This window comes from Musca autumnalis, unplaced genomic scaffold, assembly GCF_047663935.1.
Source record: "Musca autumnalis isolate F117 unplaced genomic scaffold, ASM4766393v1 scaffold_3, whole genome shotgun sequence".
Taxonomy (NCBI): domain Eukaryota; kingdom Metazoa; phylum Arthropoda; class Insecta; order Diptera; family Muscidae; genus Musca; species Musca autumnalis.
In genome coordinates this window covers 94,303,259-94,324,216 of record NW_027411866.1, presented here as the reverse complement: position 1 = coordinate 94,324,216, position 20,958 = coordinate 94,303,259, and the positions used below count along the sequence as shown (strand labels likewise).

At 34.8% G+C, this 20,958-nt stretch overlaps 1 protein-coding gene and 1 non-coding gene across 11 annotated transcripts in view; one reads left to right on the top strand and one right to left on the bottom strand.

Moving 5' to 3' along the window:
* Positions 1-20,958, bottom strand: part of rut (adenylate cyclase rutabaga) — a 318,097-nt gene that overhangs the window by 137,209 nt on the left and 159,930 nt on the right. The gene's annotated exons all lie outside the window — the stretch shown is intronic.
* Positions 5,131-5,204, top strand: TRNAI-AAU (transfer RNA isoleucine (anticodon AAU)). Its single transcript has one exon. It is a non-coding gene; the product is annotated as a tRNA-Ile (tRNA).

The window sequence follows — 20,958 nt, the reverse complement described above, 5'->3', positions numbered from 1 at the left end:
TAGAAAAAAATCCTGAGAACTCCAGCACCACTGTTTTCTATAGGAATAATTCCAGGACTATTGTTTTAATGAAGAAAATTCCTGAGGACCTCAGTAATACTTTTTTATATACATAGAAAAAAATGCTGTTTCTATCCTATCTCAATTTTTGTGGATGCTAGGGTGAATACCATGAAAGGACGGGCATGCATTGATCGGCACTGAATTTTACCCTGATCTATAATATTTATAAAGTGTGGCATATGATAATTTCATCGCGTAACAAATGGAAAAACATATGTTTATTAAGGTTGTTGTCCCGTACTATAGTGGAGGGCATAAAACAAACCTAATGTTCCCTCTATACTATGGTGGATGATATAATAAACATTTTGATCAAAGAACTAGAAACAACATTTAATTTATTTCTAAATTATTTTGATGTGAATATCTTGGGATTATTGATTTATTTCTGTTTGTAGTAAAAACAATTTTTGTGGTTTATTTTGGGATTACAATTTGTTGAAGTATTTTCCGATTGATCTTTAGACAAGACGTTATCGATCATTTGTTTTTCGGCATTGCAAAAGAAACAAAACGAAGACAAACCCGCTTAACATAATCAATCAATATTTAATAGCATTATTTTGTTTGAATACTTTGAACAAATCATTTTGGTATTAAAAAACAGCAAGGAAAAAACTAATTGCTGATATTTAGTGGGGGCGATGTTCTGCAAAATAAATACCAGTACCTAAATCCGATGCGGTTAAAAAAACTGAAGACCATAAAAGGAACATGTGTAAAACACCGAGGAGGCGTACACATAGCCGTATTCCATTGTATTTAAGATATGGGTGGGTGCTAACACAATAATAAATTGTTATCCAAGCTAATTGTTTTTCACCCTGCCCTTTTGTGTGTCTGCAAAAATCGCCATAGAGCTAATTTTGTCACAATTTCATTCAATTTTAATAAGCCTCATATGGTGTGGAGATGATATCGCACTTATCTCATTCTTTGTGACCTACTTTTTCTTATTTTGGAAAAGTGTCACAAAAATAATTAGTTTTGTAAGCTCGTATGAAATGTTATTATTTGTTGTTGCTGTTCAAAGTGAAGGTGGTGGTTAAATTATATTTACACATAATCCAAATTATAGGGGATGTAATTTATTGCAAATATAATTTTAATAATGTATTTCAATAAGGCCCCAAAAATAATGAACGATTAATTGTGTTATAGAGGGTAATTTCTTTGGACAAAAAAAATACTCAAAGTAGACAATAACATTCAAATTACCCAAAACAAAGCTTAGTATTACTTTAGTAATTTTTCCCTTTGCAAGTTTTTTGTGTCTGCCGTTTTGCATTTTTTTAATGCTTTCGCCTGCACATTTTTACGTTTTTTATTCGTATTTTACGGGTAATTGACATGATGTGATGATATGGAACTACTTTACATTATTAGGTTCCTAGGAAATGATGGTTTCAACTAATGCAACCATTTCTATTCATTAAAGATACGAGAAGTAGTTGTGACGTTTGCCATTATTACTCTGTCCAGCTTGATTATTTTCAGTGGTTTAGCTCTAACTGCCGTTATCAACATCGCTGCTAATTTCATTAATTTAAATTGCAATGCGTGTAACGATGACAATTAATTGTGAGGGTTTTACGTTTAGTGAGACGATACTTGTCTTTTTGTTTTTTTTTTTTTTTTTAAGTCATTGCGGAATAACAAAACACAAAACAAAACGTTCAATGAGGGGCGTATTTTTTTAAGTGGCCATTGTTAGAATGAATTGAGAAATTCCCATAAAGAAAACGTATGATAAGAATGTGAAATAGCATATGTAGAGGGAAATTTTTAAATATTTTTATAGAATTTGAAAGTTAAATTTAAACTTACTCCTTGTTTAGTATGAGTAAACAACTATTAATGATATGTTTTTAAGTAGTCACAACGTAACAATTACCTGTAAGGAGAAAGAAACAATGATATAATTAATATTAAAAAATACAATAAAACATTTTCTTAATATAATTTAAATAAAATTATTAAATTTTAATATGCAAGTTTTGGGTCATGTCATGTTGTATGACTAATAACATTACGTATACGCCACTCATGTCTATCTCAACATTGCATATGGTCACTAAACCCATATTCCTGGCTATACCTACATATATTCTTTAGTTTTTTTTTTTTTTGTAATTAATGACATATTTATAATCAATGTCAAAAACATTAATCTTTATAAATAAAAATCAAATATCGTTCGTTGGTAATGGCACCCGTTGAGAACGGCTGGACCGATTTGCATAAATCTTTTTGTGAAATCTTCGCCATAACCCAACTTAGTTTTTATGCAAAGCAAATTTGAGCACCCCCAACTTTTTGAATTTGTATATTTTCTACAAAAACTACTGAACCCATTTTTCTGAAATTTTCAGGGGGTGTACAGGGATGGCCCCCGGTTAAAATGAGCTAAAAGTTTTTTTGAATTTCGGAGGGGCGTGGTACTTCCTCTATACCCTATTTCTTTAAAAACGCTATATCTATATAAATAAAAATCAAATGTCGTTCGTTGGTAATGGCATCACTTGAGAACGGCTGGACCAAGTCAGATAATTCTTTTGTTGGAATGCAAAGGAAATGTTGTTATGCAAAGGAAATTTGACCACGCCCACTTTTTCAATTTTCAGTTTTAATCTTTTCTGCAAAACTACTGAACTGATTTTCCTGAAATTGTTACGGAATGTACAGGGGTGGCCCCGGTGAAATAGGCTAACTAGTTGGTTGAATTTCGGAAGGGGGCGGGGTACTTCCCCTATTTCTTTGAAAACGCATTATAAATAAAAATTAAATGTCGTTCGTTGGTAATGGCAATAGTTGAGAACGGCTGGACCTATTTGGATAGTTATTTTTTTGAAATGTTCGTCATAACCCAACTTAGGTTTTTATGCAAAGAAAATTTGACTAAGCCCACCTTTACGCCCACTTTTTCAGTTTTCAATTCTAATATTTTCTACAAAAACTACTGAACTGATTATCCTGAAATTGTCATGGAATGTACAGGGATGGCCGCCGGTGAATATAGGCTACATAATTTGTGTATTTCTTTAAAAATGCTGTATTTAAAATACTTGCGAATGTATCGGTTTGGAAATTAATTCAATTGTTGTTGTGTCTCCCACCGTACCTACTTATTTGGAAACCAAAAACTTGGCCACGCCCACTTTTTAAAATATGTTACATCTATCTGTACACGATACAATTTTTATTGAATTCCAGAGGGGGCCCCTATATTTGCAAAAATTACGAATGTATCGGTTTAAAAATTTACGAATTAATCTACAATCCAGGTACTTCTTTGGGGCCTAAAGACCCGACCATTCCTGCTTTTTGTAAATATTTTATATCTCCAATACTACTGAATCGATTTCTATGAAATTTGCAGCAAAAGCTCAAGATTTCCCGTTGTTATGTATATTTCATGAATTTCGGAGGAGGTGGGGTATCTTCCGCACGTCTTTCTTTTAAACGCTATATGTATAAGCCAAACCTGTGATTATGTCAGTTTCAGCATACATTTTGGGAGACAATGGGGCTGTGTATATACTAGGTACATATTGAAAACTAATGACCACGCCCACTAATTTCATGCAATTTTCAGAAAATGTTCAGGAATGTCCCGTAGTCCATAATGCCCTTTATTTATAGACGAATTTCCGGGGCTTATTGTTTTATAGTCGATATATTTGCTAAACTTATGAGTGCATCGGCTTGCAAATTAATTTTCGAGACAACGGTGGTTGCGCCTCCGAACAAGAAAAACGATATATTTACAAATTTCCTTAAATGGTGAGGTTCACCGGTCCATCAGCCATGAAAAACTAAAACATATAAGTCTCCATATGCGGGAAAATTCGGTTTAACCATTGGGGCTTTGACGATAATAAATCCTAAACAGCAGCAGTGGGCGAAAAAAATCGACCAAGTCCGTACGAGAATAGAAAGGTTATAGACAAAAACTGTAGATACATTTAAAAGACATTTAAAGACAAAGTATGTTTGGATGAAATCCGTGTCAGACAATTTGGAGTTGATTAAGTCTGGTAAAATTCTCCGAACTGCTTCTGGCAAATTCAGATGTAATTTAATTTTTAAATAATTTTATGAAATCTGGAAGATTTTGTGAAGACTTTGGTATTGTTTGGCACTTAAGCCTTCTCAAATGTGCAATTACGCTTATATTCCAACTTCTTTTCTAAAATTTAGAACAGTTGTTTGATCTTTTTTTTTTTTGTTCTTAATAAAATGTATGAAATTACACCCTAATTTTTGATTGTTTTCTTCGTAATAACTTTCGAAAATTCACCCCAATTTGTTTTCTCTGTTAAACACTGGATTGCATTTGGGCCCTAAAAATGTGCAAAAAGGCCTCAATGAAATATACACTTAGACTCAAATATTATTTAGACCCCAATTTGATTTTCAAATTTTCGATTTGCTTGTTGTGAACACAAATTGGCCCCAACAACTGAATGAAAAAAGGTTAAAAAAAACGAAAATAGAGCCCAAGAGTTTTGTTGTTGTATTCCATATACCTGTTTGGGGCCTATTTTCATTTTCAATTTGGGGTGTTATTTCATGGGGCCTTATTTCTGTACGCCGGAATTCCCTATCCGTCTCCGCTCTATTTGAGTTATTTAAAATTCACATATTTTTATGTTATGTTTTAAGCCTTAATGAAAAGTATCACGGACTTGGAATATTGGTCTCAAAATTCAAGTGAAGATTCATCGCTGACTGTAATATTTTAATAAATGATGTATTATGATTTAAATTTCCCAGTTCCAAACATTCCCATTATACATTGGTAAATTGGTAATTGTTCTCAAACATATTTTCCTTCACATTCAAATTAAAGCAATGCTTAAACCTTTCCATTTGTATTATTAATTCCGTTGAAATGCTTGCTTTAAATAATACCAAGTCGCTCTGCCATCAACAAAATATACCAAGTCTATTTTTAGAAATTCTTATCAAATTTTACACAGCTGTTACGTTCCAAGCAAAGCAAACAGAATGAAGTGTGTGTCGATTTCAAAACTAAACGTATTTAAAGTGTAAATGCGACAACGAGGCCCATTAGCTCAGTTGGTTAGAGCGTCGTGCTAATAACGCGAAGGTCGCGGGTTCGATCCCCTCATGGGCCAACATATATTTTTTGTTTATTTATTTTTTTTTTTACCACAAATAAAATTGTCACAGATTATGTGCATATATGCGGGTACGGAAGCTCCCTCTTTTAGAAAGTTAATTTTGAAGTTATGCCGCAACAAAATAGAGTAATAAAAATCAATCAATAAAATCAATAAAATAACAAAACACAGTAGCGGCGGATAACTTCGTTCTGACATTGATAACGGTGACAATGGCATTGCACGTTTTATGGTAATAATACCATCAAATGTTTGCGGTGTTGTTTTATTTAATACCGCCTCCAAAAACACAAAATGTATTTATTAATGGTCCTATAGACAAGTGTGTTATATATATGTATGTGGTTTTGACATGTGTCAAAAACATAATAATGACAATGATGATAAGATAGATTAGAATATGGGGGAAAATGGAAAAGAAAACGAAATGTACATCAATTTTGGCCATTTCCCTTTCATTTGAAATTTTAGCAATTTACTATTTTCTTACTTGACCATAAAACTTGGGCCATTTTAAAAGATTTTCTTTACATGCAAAGTGTATTTTGTTTTTTTTTCTGCATTTATTTTCCTCATCAAACAAACACCGACCATAAATCATAGCCATTACAACACCCCTTTAGGAAAGGGACGTACAGACAGACGTGGAAATGCGGCAAAATTCTTTCATTTTCTTTTTTCTTCCTAGTTGAGTGTCTCGAGTATTTTTATATCCGTTGAAATATTTACTAACAAAATGATTCGTGATTATGCATTTATGTTCATAGTCAGCCTCAGCCCTATCGCTAAAGAAGGGGTACAGACGATCAAATACGTATGTACCTTAAACGAAATAATGGTTATGGACCCTTACATATATTAAGACCATATCCTTTTCCGACAATTTGCAGATTATTTGGCAATGTCTGTATTTCTGGCTGGTTCACCGGATACCGGAGGAAGTGGCGAATTTGGTCCAAACATAGCATGGCGTAATATTTCTACCAAACTTGAATCAAGATCAAAGATGGACTATATCAGTACATGCTTTCTTGGTTGGTCACTGTAGGAGTTTTTAGAGATCCTGGACCATGTTTTTTTTGGGAGGAATAACTTGCCCACTAAATGCATTATATCGCTGTAAGCATGAAAATAAGGAGTCCCTTCGCTAAAAATTTTAAAACGATACTCGAGCAGCCCTTGCACCAAAAATTATTAACTTTTTTGAGGTAGCTAGCCAAAGTTTTCCGATATAGACCTTCATTGAACATCAAGCACATTAGGAAGAAATTTTACGATATGCAAAGTTCCCGAGTTTTTTGTGGCTGTTGGACCGTTATCTTAGGAAGTATGAACGAGCCCCGAAAAAAATAACCATTGTGATAGGGGTAGTAACCTGCTGAGAATTTTACGATGCGCAAACTTACCGTTTAATCCAAAACTCCATCCGTAAGTTATCGTGCTCATCAGTCATTTTAGTTGGTGCCGAAAGAAGTCTTGATAGCTTTTAAGACATTATATCAGGAAGTATGGACTTGTCCCCGAAACAAATTGAACGATTGTAATGGGGGTCATGAGGACAACCTGCTGCAAAAACCCATCCAATCTTTAAAACAGAGCTCCGATTTCCTCGATTTGACATGCGAGTCAAAAAGAAAAGTACTGCTTTTACATCAATCCCACGGCTGCGGGTTCTTCGATTCCGGATTGATCCGGAACCTCACAACACTAGTGTTCCGGCCAGTGGCTGCCACTACAGTGTGCATATGTTTGTATTTGTGTGTGTGTGTGTTTTTTTTTTTTTTGTTGGGAGCAGCATATCCCGCAATGCCTGCTCCGGTACGTACCTGCTCGTTTAGTCACATCCGCATTAACTACACTCAAACTTCGGTGAAATGCAATAGATGCCGGGAGTGGATATATCGCAGGGGTTGTTTTGGACTCTTCCATGTGCGGGACAATGTTGCTTCATGCTGCATGAACACAACCCCCAGTGAGTCGTCGTAAAACTCAACATCAGCCGATGGTTCGAACCCAATCTCTGAAAATGCATCCTTTTTGCAATTTAATTGCCATGGACCCTGATGTAAGATCGAGGAAATAGTGATTTTAGGAGTCGGAAGAATATCATGGTCGCGGCATGCAGGAAACCAAGCCCAACGACAACTGCAGGTTACAGCGTTGCGATGGTAACAACGTACTGAGAAAGGATCGCACCAGAAGTGCAGGTGGGGGATTAGCTTTCCTATTGCACCAGTCTGTTCAATACATACATATTTCGTCTGAGCCTGGCTCTAATGTCCTGGGTAGCAATAAGGAACTGTCGTGATAGAGTTGTTTAACGTATACATACATGCCGCCGATAAATTGTTGTACTCCAGGTTAAAGGCGTAATATTAGCCCTCTTTTGGAAGATCATAAACGACTGGTCTTGGAGAACTTTAATGATCATCATGAATTGTTGAATTCAGTCCTCGAAAAAAAACCAGAAGGCTATAGTGGCAGTTAAGAGTCGAGGGAGTTAAGCGATTGTTCTGTGAGCACTAGTGGAACAAGCGACTAAATCATCTGAAGAGTTGCAATATTGGAGCCAGAATAAGTGAACCGTTGGCAACGGTTAACTCACTCTCAAAGAAGGAATATGGGGCCTCAGTCACGTTTGACGGCGTTGCGTTGATTGATCCGAAGAGTTGTGCAACTTGTTTTAAACCACAGTATATCTCGCACCCCCGGAGTGACAGGGCAAAGAGAAAAGTACAACTTTTAATTAGACGACAATTCACAATGGATGATGTTGCGAATGTTATCAGGAACGCTAAATCATCCAAAGCGTTGGTCTCTGATGGAATCTCCATTGTAATGCTGAAACAGCTGGATGAGCCGGAAGTCGAGTAATTCACCAAAGTTTTCAACCTGTCACATCGTTTCTGAAGTCTGGAAAATGGGCAGGGTGGTTTCGCTAATGATTCCAGACAAGGATGCAAATAAAGGTAAATTCTATATACCGATTTCGCTGTTTTGTAGCAAAGGCTCTTGTTGCTATTCTCCTAGCCAGCGATATCAATTATGTCAATTACACAAAGTCCAAGCCCGTAGAGTAAAACAGGGCGTCCCACAAGGCGGGGTGATATCTCCGGAGGGGTGATTCCACCTCCTTCAAACGGAATTGAGATTGTAACGTGAAAGGCTGAGCTCCTATTTGACTAATCTCACCATTAAATTTATGGCCGCCATTAAATTTATGGCCTATTTGACTGATCTTACCATATTTTTTCACTCGAGGAATATGCAAATATCCACCACTAAAATTTACGCAACTCTAATAATCACATGTACTGCAGAGGTGAGCACAGAGTTGAATGTAATGTCGATGGCAAGAAATCCGAGCACTAAGTACCCAAAAATTCAAGGAGTCACATTCGTCAGCATGTTCACGTCGTCCGCACATGGCACAGCTATCTACGAAATGCTGAGATGTAGGAACAAGGTCCTCAAGTTCCTAATCGGCAGCACTTGGGGTGCAGATAAAGAAGCCACATTGACCACATATAACGTGATATATCGGTCTGTGGAATGTACAATGCGATGGAAAAATATTCAAACCAGTCAGAATGCTGCCCTGATTTTTCCAGTCTAGCAACACAATGACATGCTTTCGTTTCAGTACTTTCAGGAGTGTTACCGTTATACATAACCATCCTAATATTCATATAATAGAAAGTTCACGCACCCAAGCATGCCAGGAGGTATCTTCATGATATAGAAAGAGAGGTCCAACGTCACAATAGAGAACCCCTAAATCAACAAGCCTATCAAGTAGGATTAAATAGCATTCACACAGATGTAGTCGCAGATGCCATAAAAAACTATCGGTACTGCTAGATTTCAGCGTTTTAAGGAATTTAGCTACATATTGTGACCGAAATACTTGTAACGTAAGATTTTACATTCCCAAAGGTCACAAACTTATCCACCAAAAATGTTCAACAATGGTCAATGTTTTGGTATAGCCCCCTATAGCGGAACTTCAGATTTTCAATATGTTGAGGATTATAGCTATTTTTTGACAGAACTACCAGTAATTTTTTATTTGAAGCTTTCAGTAATCATAAAACTTCTCCACCAAAAATTGTCAATATATGTGGCCTGTTGTTTGGTATAGCCTCCATACAACAGTACCACCGATTTATGGTATTTTGCGGGTTTTGAAGTTTCCAGTGGTCGCTAAATTTCTGCACCAAAATATGTGGACATAATTCCATGTATGGGTATGACCCCCATATAACTGTACGTCCCAATTTATTTTATTTTGCGGGTTTTAGCTAAATTTATTGAACTATCTGCAATTTGACATTTGGGTTTCCAATGGTCGCAAAACTTCTTCACCAAAAAAATTTGGACATAGGTCTACGTTTGGGTATTGCACCAATATTAGGTAATTTGAGGATTTCAGCTACAGTTTTTAACCGATCCTAATGGTCATAATACGGCTCCACCAACATTTTTTTTGAAATATGTCCTTGTTTTGGTATATCCCCCATATAACTGTACCTCCCGATTTCAGGTGTTTTGAGGATTTCAGATACATTTGTTGACCGTAATTGACATTTGAGGTTCCTAAAGGTCACAAAACTACCTCACCAAAAATTGTCATATTTATTGTATTTTAGCTACTTTTTTAAACGAACTACCTGTTATTTGCCATTGGAACATAGGTACATGTTTTGGTATAGACCCCATATAACGCTATTTCCAGAGTTTAGGTATTTTGAGGATTTTTGCAAAAACTTTTGACCTAACTATCTGTAATTTGATACTTGAGGTATCCAGTGGTCACAAAACTGCTGCATCAAAAATTGTCAACGTAGGTCCATATTTTGCTATAATTCCCATATAACTACTACTATAACTAATAGTTATTTGACATTTGAGGTTCACAGAGATAAAAAACTTCCCCTCCTAAAATTGTGGGATTTGGTACCTTCGTAACAAAAAAAAAACAAATAAATTTATATAAGTTTAGAATATTTCATGATGGAGGGTATAAACAGTTCGCCCAGCCCCAGTCCACTTTACACTTTTTTTAACTGTTTTCTGTTCTTTCGGACAAGAGCTTATTTTTCTTTTTTGTATTCTCTATTTTCCTCTTGCAATTGTTCTTTTTGTGATTTTTTCTTTGTTATCCGGCAACATTTTTATGTCAAGGTACAATTTTCACCGCTCATTTGTATTCGTTAATATTTTTGCATGTTTGTGAAAAGTTTTCTCAACAACAATGCATTTCGTTTATTCATAGTTTTTGAACATTTAACATTTATTTGTATTTGTTTTTGCGAAAAACTTTTGCGGCATTTTCCATGTAGTCCATTCATCATTCATGCCAATAAACACTTTAAGGGGAAGTTCGAAATATGGAGGCCATAAGAAATACGAAAGCTTGAAAGTAGTTCACATAAGTTAGCAATATTTAGCGCGATTAATTAAAAATAATTTTTTAACGAAGTTATTGACTTGTTGGCATAGCCAGGAGCTATTGGATAATTGGAATAATATTGAATAAAGAAAGGATGAAAAGTGTATTAAACATTACAATCATCCTCACAGATTTAACTCGGCTACTGTCAGTGGAAGTAAATTAACTCTAGGAACTTGCAACTGTACACGGTGCTCTTGAAGCAAATTTAAATGGAAGGTGCTTACACCTGGGAAGTTTTTGCGGATTCTGAAACTACAATGTTCATAGATGAGAAAAATCAAAAAATAAAAAAAATCGCCGGAACGCTTTTTAAATAAATCGCGGTTTAAGTTGACATTTTTAGGTTTTCAAGTTTCTCCTGATCCATGTGAAAACTACTACAGGTAACTACTCTATTTTATTACGTCAGCCATGGTCAGGACTATGCTATTACATATGAATTCATTTGTAATGAAGTGGTTAATGAATAGTCATTTCTTTGTGTACACTAAATAATGTGTCTACTCTGAAAGATCGAATAGTTTATTTTATTGTAGATCTCTTTTGATTCAAACTTTTTATTTTTAAACTGAAAATTGTTCTTTTCAATGTCCTTTAAAAAATGCGTAAATATTTAATTTGGCCCTCACTTTGGCTCTCCACTACCACCCTCGGTACTTGGTCTCAAAATGTATTTTATGCACACATGCACACAATTGTACACAACGACATATAAAATGCTCCTGCTTCATTCGTTTCTAAAACATGTGAACATGACATTGAATTTTATATTAAATGCGCCGTATATCCTTTTGAAAAAGAACTACATTTTGGCCACCCACTCGTAGTTGCATGTCCTGAAAATGTTACTCTTACGACATGATATTTTGTGTTATTTAAATAAAACGACTATTGCATGTGTAGTTGTTGTTGTATTGGCTGAATATACAATTTGAAAGAATGTTTAACAGATATAGACAAGAGTTGTGTAGGAAGTGGGTGGTGTGGTGGTGGTAGTAGAAAATGAAAAATGCAAGTTTGCAATTGAAAAGGGCAAACTAAAATCTGGGTAAGATTTATTGGTTTCTACAAACTTTAAACGTATATCTGGATTTCAAAACAGAGTAAAAGTGAGGGGCAGTTTGCAAAGAAAACATGTAAGGAAGAATCAGTTAGTTGTTCTTACCAAAGGAAATATATATTAGGTTTTTTTAGGTTTTCACGATTTTGCTTGGAAACCGCAAGTCCTATCGAAATGGGACTAAAGAAAATGTTGTAGAAGTGATTGGCTGATTGATATTTTTCTATGTTTTACCATTTTTGAGATATAGACGTTCAGATGAAACATCAGATTTTTTTCTTAGGTCTTCAAGATTTAGCTTGAAAACTGAAAATCCCTTCCAAATGTCACTAAAGAATATGTTTTAGCCGTGAAAATTCTCTATAAGATTGGCTAATTTTTTCCTAGGTTGTGCCATTTTTTAGATATATAAGTTTAAGTTGAGAAATTACAGTCATGACATTGTTATATAAGAAGGCGATACAGTCAATCAATTGTCCTAATTTGAACTTCTATATCTCAATAACGGTAAAATCTGCGAAGATATCAGAAAAACCAATCTTGTAGAGAATTTGGTTCAAGAGCACCGTGAGGCCCAATTACAGACACAGTCCAATTGGCTTCCCCTAGCAAAACAATAAAAATGTAGTAGTCATGATTACAACGACTACCCGCTATTCCATCACGATCCCATAAGTGGCCTAAAACTCGATCAAAGCGCAAAGGTTGAGGTCGCCGTAGGATTTTTTAGAGATTTGGGTCAATATATCAGAAAACATAGACGTGTTACGAAAATTATTATATCGATGTAAACACGACCACAAAGAAAAATTTGAAAGCGATCTTCGAAGGCAAATATTTGAAACTTTTTGAGGGATGCAGCAAAGTTTGCAATGTTTCCGACAAATCAGTTACACAATTTGTAAGATTTTGTGTTCATCAGTGCTTTGAGTTAGTGCTGGCAGGCTTTTGTCCATTATCTCTGGAAATATTGAAGTATTATTACGTAGGGGCAGAGAGGGCAAACTGTTTAAAAAAAAATTAAAATAATGCGATGGATGGTCTTACAGCCTTTTTTGTAGAAATGCTTGTCTGTCACACGAACCGTTCATACCAAAAAGTATACGCTCACAATTTAGTTTTTGTAAAATTGTACGAACCATTCGTCTTTATCTAAAAGATTTCGTCTATTTCGGAAAAGCTTTTTTAATTTATGGTTTCCATAATGATTATTTTGTGAATTTTTCATCTGCATATGTATGTAATATGTGTTGCTTGATGGCAACAACAAAAATGTAAACAAATTTGTCAAAAAATAATTATCATAATATGAAGAATCGGCGATACTGCCTCATCTGTGAAAATAAATTAAAATACATTCCCCATCAGTTTCCTGCGTTTTGAGCCATTTATTACTCAATAACTCTTTCAAACCGATGCACTGTGGTTCCGCCCGTGGACAAAAATCGAAAAAAGTATGTCGACAAATTTGATTGCGATTGAAATAAATATTCTCTAAACACATTAAATTTTTGTTATCCAGTATTATTTTTGCCAATTTACAGCGGTAATATGCCAAGTTAAGGCGAAGAAGTTGAAATTTGTATGTGGTACCTTAAAAACGAAAAAACATCCGCAAAGCATTCGTAGCTTATGAGTGAAGTTATAAAAAAAATTAAGAGGCAAATGCACAATTTCCAAAATGAAACTTATAGTTCGTTTTCTAAGTTCCTTAAAAATAATTTTTTTGTAAATGACTTGTTGTGCTATTTTTAATATCATTGCTATAAATTTATGTTGAGTTTTACTAATGTTGGCCCCGTAAGGGCAAGTCCATACTTTTTTAAATATAGGGGAAGGTCTCTAGTTTACGATAAAAAGAAATTCAGCTGCCACCATCTGCCACCCTGTAAGTTATTCCCCTTATACCACGCCTGTAAAATTGCCAAAATACCGAATATCGGGATGTACGTTTATATGGGAGCTATACCTAAACTTGGACCTATATTGAACATTTTTTGTATGGACGTATGATCTTCCTTCCGAAGTCAAAATACAAAATTATAGCCAACTAGGTTAGAAAATCTGGCTAAAGTCGTCAAAATACCGAATATAGGGAGTTACGTTTATATGGGAGCTATACCTAAACGTGGACCTATATTGAACATTTCTTGCAAGATGGTATGTTGTTCCCTCAGAACACAAAATGCAAAATTACAGCCAAATCGACTGGAAAATTTGGCTAAAATCGTCAAAATATAAAAAATCGTGGGGTACCTTTATATGGGGGCTACACCCAAATGTGGACCTACATCTATTAAATTTGTTTTTCTCCCTTTTGGGCTCGTTATAAAACTATGTTTAAAATTTCGAGGCGTTAACTCGATTAGAACTATTTTTGGCACTCGTTTCAATACAAGTGGGACCACTGTGCGATGGGTATTTTTCATTCCAATCGCTATGCAACGTCAATCGCAATGAAAACAAAATTGTGTCTTCGTTCATGAAATCGACGAACAAATGTATAAAAACTTTTTAAAAGGAACAGAGTGTTAAACTGTACTTTTGCGAACAATTTTGAAATTTTGTGTGTAACATACCCGAAGGGGTGGACCGATTTAATCCATAGTCTGATAAATATAATACAATGTGCAAAACATGGACCAAATCGGCTACTCCCTTCGAGAGTTATCGTGCAACTTCATATCCCTGTATCATATTTTAATGAGTTTTCACGTAAGATTATATACAATTTTACATAGAAGGTGATTCGAAAAAAAAATCACACTGAAAATGATATTGAAATTTGAACACATTACATATGATCATCAAACACACCTTGTCCTTCTTGCGGCAGGAATTGTATAAGTCTTGCATTACTTTGAACGCAACCACTGGATGCTTCGGATTATGCTGATTGGAGAATTATCTTCTTTCCAGTGGTTCTTGCAGTTTATAGAGACCTTGGGTTGTCATTCAGAGCTACATACAATACTACAAAATCTTCAATGATCCAATGATCAGGGCCCTATTCCACGAAACAACTTATCAACTTTTCATTTTGCACTTAGCAATGATAAGGTGAGTTTGCTAAGTTTTCAAAAAGTTTTTGCAGTCTTTTTCATTTCTGTTCCACATGCGTCCTCTTCTGCTAAGTGAAAATTTGTAACTGCAAAGTGTATTTTGTTTGCATTTGCATTTTGTTTTTTCAGACCAAAATTTGATAATCTTGCATAAAATTTGCGGGGTAAACGTTTGACAATGTACATTGTTAAAATAAGTAAAGTTTTTAAAACGTTACGAAGGGAGATTTTGTTCTGAAAACAGGGTAATGACAAAAAAATTATAAGGATCCAACCCCTCTGAACTTCCCTCTCCCAACTGTCAACCTCAGAACCATCGCCCTCAGAACTTCTACCTTGCGAACCACACCCTTCAAAACTTCCACCCTGCGAACGACCCCATTCCGAACTTCCACCCTCCGAACCACCCCATTCCGAACTTCCACCCTGCGAACAAACCAATTCCGATCTTCCAACCTCCAAACTTCGACCTAGCAAACCATCCCATTCCGAACTTCCAACCTCCGAACAACACCTTCCGAACCACCCCACAAATCACTTAGACTAAACTAAATTTCAGAGTTTATTTTTATTTCATTTTTTATTTTATTTTTATTTATTTTATTTTTATTTTTGTTTTATTTTATTTTTTTATTTTTATTTTATTTTGTTTTTATTTTTATTTAATTTTATTTTATTTTATTTTATTTTATTTTATTTTATTTTATTATATTTTTATTTTATTTTAATTTTAATTTTATTTTTATTTTTATTTTTACTTTATTTTTATTTTAGTTTTATTTTATTTTTATTTCATGTTTATTTTGATTTGATTTGATTTTTATTTTATTTTATTTTATTTTATTTTATTTTATTTTATTTTATTTTATTTTATTTTATTTTATTTTATTTTATTTTATTTTATTTTATTTTATTTTATTTTATTTTATTTTATTTTATTTTATTTTATTTTATTTTATTTTATTTTATTTTATTTTATTTTATTTTATTTTACTTTATTTTATTTTATTTTATTTTTATTTTTATTTTGTTTTTATTTTTTTAAGTTATTTTTATTTTTTTTTTTCTATTTTATTTTCATTTAATTTTATTTTTTTAATTACTCGCTTTTAATAACACCGGTTTCTTTTCATTTTTGTTCTCGCGTCCTATGTTTACATGTCTTTTTTTATCATCTTATCTGGATAACTATTTTTGCACACACGGGACTTTTAGGACGTTACTTCTAATGACAAACTCTAGCTTTCCACAAAAATTCAGCTTTGTAGGAATCTTCCGCGATGAGCTTGAGTTTTTTTTTAACTTTTCAACTATTAATTTGAGCGAAGTCAAATTAATTTCTATATATTCATTCTGTGTTTTTCGTCAAAGCAAATCTTCAGATGAAGCTTGCTTACCTAGTACTCCTTCAACAGAGCAGGATTCTTGTAGATATCCTTGAGGATTCCTGAGTGATATGGGGTTGGAATTCCAAGCTTATAAAAAAGCGTCTTCATTGTTCTCTTTCGCTTAGAAGGGTGGATGGTATAGGTACCAGCAGCACTGAAGCAACCAATGCGGCCTTTGCTCATAATTTGCTGATGAGTCCAAGCTACTTTCGGTACATTGTCCTCTTTTGCTTGGATCCACCCTGGTATTGGCACCAGCTGCACTGAAGTAACCAATGCTAATTTTGCTCACACTATACAGCTTGTAGTGGTTCTTTTTCTTGTTTGCACATTTTTTCGTATTTTTGCTTGGATGATGTCGAAGAATACCTTCAATGAATCAACGTTTTGTTTTTATACCCTACACTACTATTTGGGAAGGATATTATAAGCTGGCTTCGGTCAAAGAGTTTATAACACATCGAAATAATGTCCGAAGACCTATACTTATCTATAGCAAAATAAATGTCTCGATGAGCTGAGTCGATCTGGATATATATGTCCGTCCGTCCATCTAAATCCTGTAATGCCGCCACTGGTCGCAATTTTGATTTTGATTGAGCGTTACGAAATGTTGGAGGTTGATGGAGGTCCTCCAGGGAAGAAGCCTATTGATTTTGGTAATGGTCGGATCATATTCAAGAGTCGGAATGACCAAAAAACTTATGTGGAGGAAAAGTCAAGTTTTTTATTTTATTCCACAAGCATGGCCTGAGAGTGAAAGTGAAAAATTTCACCTTTATAACGATGCAAAGCAGGTGGTCAAACAAAGGGTTTCCCTTGTAATGACGAAAATCACAGCTTGGCTTGTGGCCTTCAACAGACAAAACTTGACGATAAAAGTAGAAAATCTCACCTTTAGCATGATGCAAAGTACGTTGGCGTAGGTGGTGTCAAACAACGAAGATATCGCAGTAGTCGGTAATACATCCCATTTTTTTGTAATCACCTTACAGGTCTCAATTTTGATCAGATCAGAACGTTGTTCTGGAGGGGAAGAAGCATATTGATTTTGGCGATGTTCCGAACTTATTCAGGGGTCGGAACGGACGAAAACGTATGTGGGGAAAATACATTGATTTATTTTTCTGCGAATGTCTCCGGTTTTATACTTGATAAAATTCTAAGTCGGTATAACCATGCCCGTCAGTCTGTCCGTCTGTTGAAATCAAGATACAGCTCGCAGTTTTTAAGATAGAGCTTTGTAATATGGTATAGAAGTTTCTATAGTGTTTGGTATTGCAAATGGGCTATATCGGTCCCCGTTTTGATATAGCCCCCATAGAACGGTACACCCGATTTTCGGTATTCTGAAGGTTTTAGCTTCATTATCACACCGAAATGACTGAAATTTGATACTTAGTCTTTGTTGGGGGAACAAAAAGTTCCCCCATAGAACGGAACCTCCCGATTTTCGGTATTTTGAAGGTTGTGGCCACAAAATTCCACCGAAATGACTGCAATTTGGTATTTAATCTTCATTTGGGGTATTAAACGTTCCCTATGAAATTTGTCGGTATAGGTCCAAGCCTTCATTTAGCCCCCATAGGACTGTACCTCAATATTTCCGGTATTTTAAAGGTTGTGGCCTCACTCATCCTCCGAAATAGCTGAAATTTGGTATTTAGTCTTAATTTGGGGTACAAAACTTTCTACATGAAATTTGTATAGTTCCACGCCTTCATATAGCCCCCATCGAACGGTACCTTCCAATTTTCGGTATTTTGAAGTTTGAGGCCCCAATATTAAACCGAGGTTGTTGAAACTTGGTACTTTGTCTTCATTTGGTGTATAGAAATTTCCATACGAATTTTGTTGGTATAGGTCCACGCCTTCATATAGCCCTTATAAAGCGGTACCACCCGATTTTCGGTATTTTGCAGGTTGTGGCCTCAATATTCCACCGAAATGGCTGAAAATTGGTATTTGGAAATCATTTTGGTTATTAAACTTTCCATATGAAATTTGTCGGTATAGGTCCACGCCTTCATATCGCCCCCATAGAACGGTACCTCCCACAAAAATCCACCGAAATGACTGAAATTTGGTATTTGATCTTCATTTTGGGTATTAAACGTTCCCTATGAAATTTGTTGGTCCAAGCTTTCATTTAGCCCCCATAGGACGGTATTTCCGGTATTTTAATGGTTGTGGCCTCAATATTCCACCGAAATGGCTGAAAATGGGTATTTAGTCTTAATTTGGGGTACACAACTTTCTCCGGATTTCCGGTATTTTGAAGTTTGAGGCCCCAATACTCGTATTAAACCGAAATTGTTGAAACTTGGTACTTTGTCCTCATTTGGGGTATACAACTTTCCGTATGAAATTTGTCGGTATAACTTCCGATTTTCGATATTTTAAAGGTTGTGGCCCCAATATTCCACCGAAATGGTTAAAATTTGATATATTTTCATCATTGGGGGTTACAAAACTTTCTACCTGAAATTTTTAGGTATAGGCCCCCCCCCTTCATATAGCCCCCATAGAACGGTACCTCCCGATTTTCGGTATTTTGATTGTTGTGGCCTCAATATTCCACCGAAATTGTTTGAAACTAGGTATTTTGTTTTGATTTGGGGTATGAAACTTTCCATATGAATTTTATTGGTATAGCTCCACGCTTTCATATAGCCACCACAGAACGGTACCTCCGGATTTGCGTTATTTTGAAGTTTGTGGCCACAATATTCCACCGAAATGCCTGAAATTTTATATATTGTCGTCGTTGAGTGGTACAAAACTTTCCACCTGAAATTTTTGGTATAGGTCCCCCCTTCATATTGCCCCCAAAGGAAGGAAGGTACCTCCCGACTTTTGCTGTTGATTTTCGGTATTATGATACCGATATATCGGAAATTTGATATTAAGTCTTCTCTGAGTCTTAAAATTTTCAATCAGAAAGTTGTCAGTATAGATCGACGTTTTGATATAGCCTCCATAGAACGGTACCCCACGAATTTCGGTATTTTGACTGTTAGCCACATTGTTTTAAAGAAATTACTGAAATTTGGTATTTAGTCTTCTTCATAAACGAAAGGAAACTAATTGTTGCATTTTACTTCAATACAACTCGGAGTGGAGGATATAACAAATTCGGCCTGGCCGAACTTAACGCCGTTCTTACATGTCTTTTATAAAACTACTACATATCAATATTGTTGTAGCTTCAACAATAAATCAGGGACTCAATAATGAAGATACACACTTCCTAATATTTTCAGAATTATTTCGCATAAATAAATAAAGAAAATTATTACCTAACTTGGAAATATCTTCACAGTTTCACCATATAAATTATGTATGTAGTTCCTCATTCACACCATCTCCCATACACGCAGAGAAAAAATATTTTTCGCTTTTGTTGGAACAAAAATATATGTTTTGGTTCCAAAAATGTATTTGTTTTGTTCAAACATTGTAATCCAAATCCAAAAATACCATCTTTTGTTCCAAACATAGAAAACAAAAACAACTTTCGAATTTCCGCAATATTGTTAAAATCGTTAACAATACCGATTGTAGGAACTATCATAATCTAATTTTGTTTACAAAAAGTATTGTCAATACAGAAAACCAGCCCAGAAATTTTTGATTTGAGTGCACATACTTCTCATATACACTTTTCGCATAACTTGGATATAAATGTCGCGTATAATATTGCAATCATTGATGAACACAATACATGGTTTGCTGCATTGGCTGACAACAAAGACAAACAAAAAGCCACAAGAACCCACCACAACATAAGGAATAATTAAACACCATAACAAACATGAAAAGGAAAGAAGAATGAAACAAAAAACAGAAACAAATAAAAACAAGAGTCTCACAAGTACATACGCACAAAAACAAAGGTAAAGGCAGCATGTCATACAAACACACCACAACACACCACAACTCACCAAAATTGTTTTTTCAACACGGCATCGAATAGCGAGAGAAGAGAAACAAATTTTCGAAGAAAAGAGAGAAATATTGTTCAGTTGACACAAACTATTTTTGGATTTACAATACTACATGAGGAATCCAACAATATGTTAACAATACATATTTTGCTCTTGGAATATTGTTGGATCAAACATATTTTTTTCTCTGCGTGTATAATTAAAAATAAACTTATTATCAAATAACTGTAGGCCTCATCAATGTTAATAACAATTAAAACAAAAAATAAACAATACCTATCGTTGAATTTTGTTTATTTTAACCATAACCATAGAAATCACATAATATCAAAGTGAAAACCAAAAAAGTTTGCTGTTAAGGACAAAGTCAATGTCAATTCAATTTCATAGGCGACTCTTTTGGTTCAGCACTTGTCTTGTCTACAATGCGGTAGCAGCTGCGTAGTAGTTGTTGGCTATCGCAGTTGTAATATCAACAAATTCAAATGAATTTTATATTGGAATTTTAGGTAAAATTCAGTAGCAGCAACAACAGCAGCTAGCAGCTGTATCGCGGTAACCACAATGCATAGAGTTTGACATTCAACAAGGCGACGAGCAGAAATTCAACAACGACAACAAAAGCCACAGCAGAAGCTATGACCGACCACAAAATTAGTAGTTAAAATCGAAAATCCACGTAAATATTTACGAGTTGGCGTTAAAATCATTAAACACAACAAAAAATAAATAGAAAATAAAATTAACAGCAACAACAAAAAAACCAACAAACCGCCAACCAAGCAACAAATTCATACTTTGAAATTCGCACAGTGGTCTGTATAATTGATCTATTC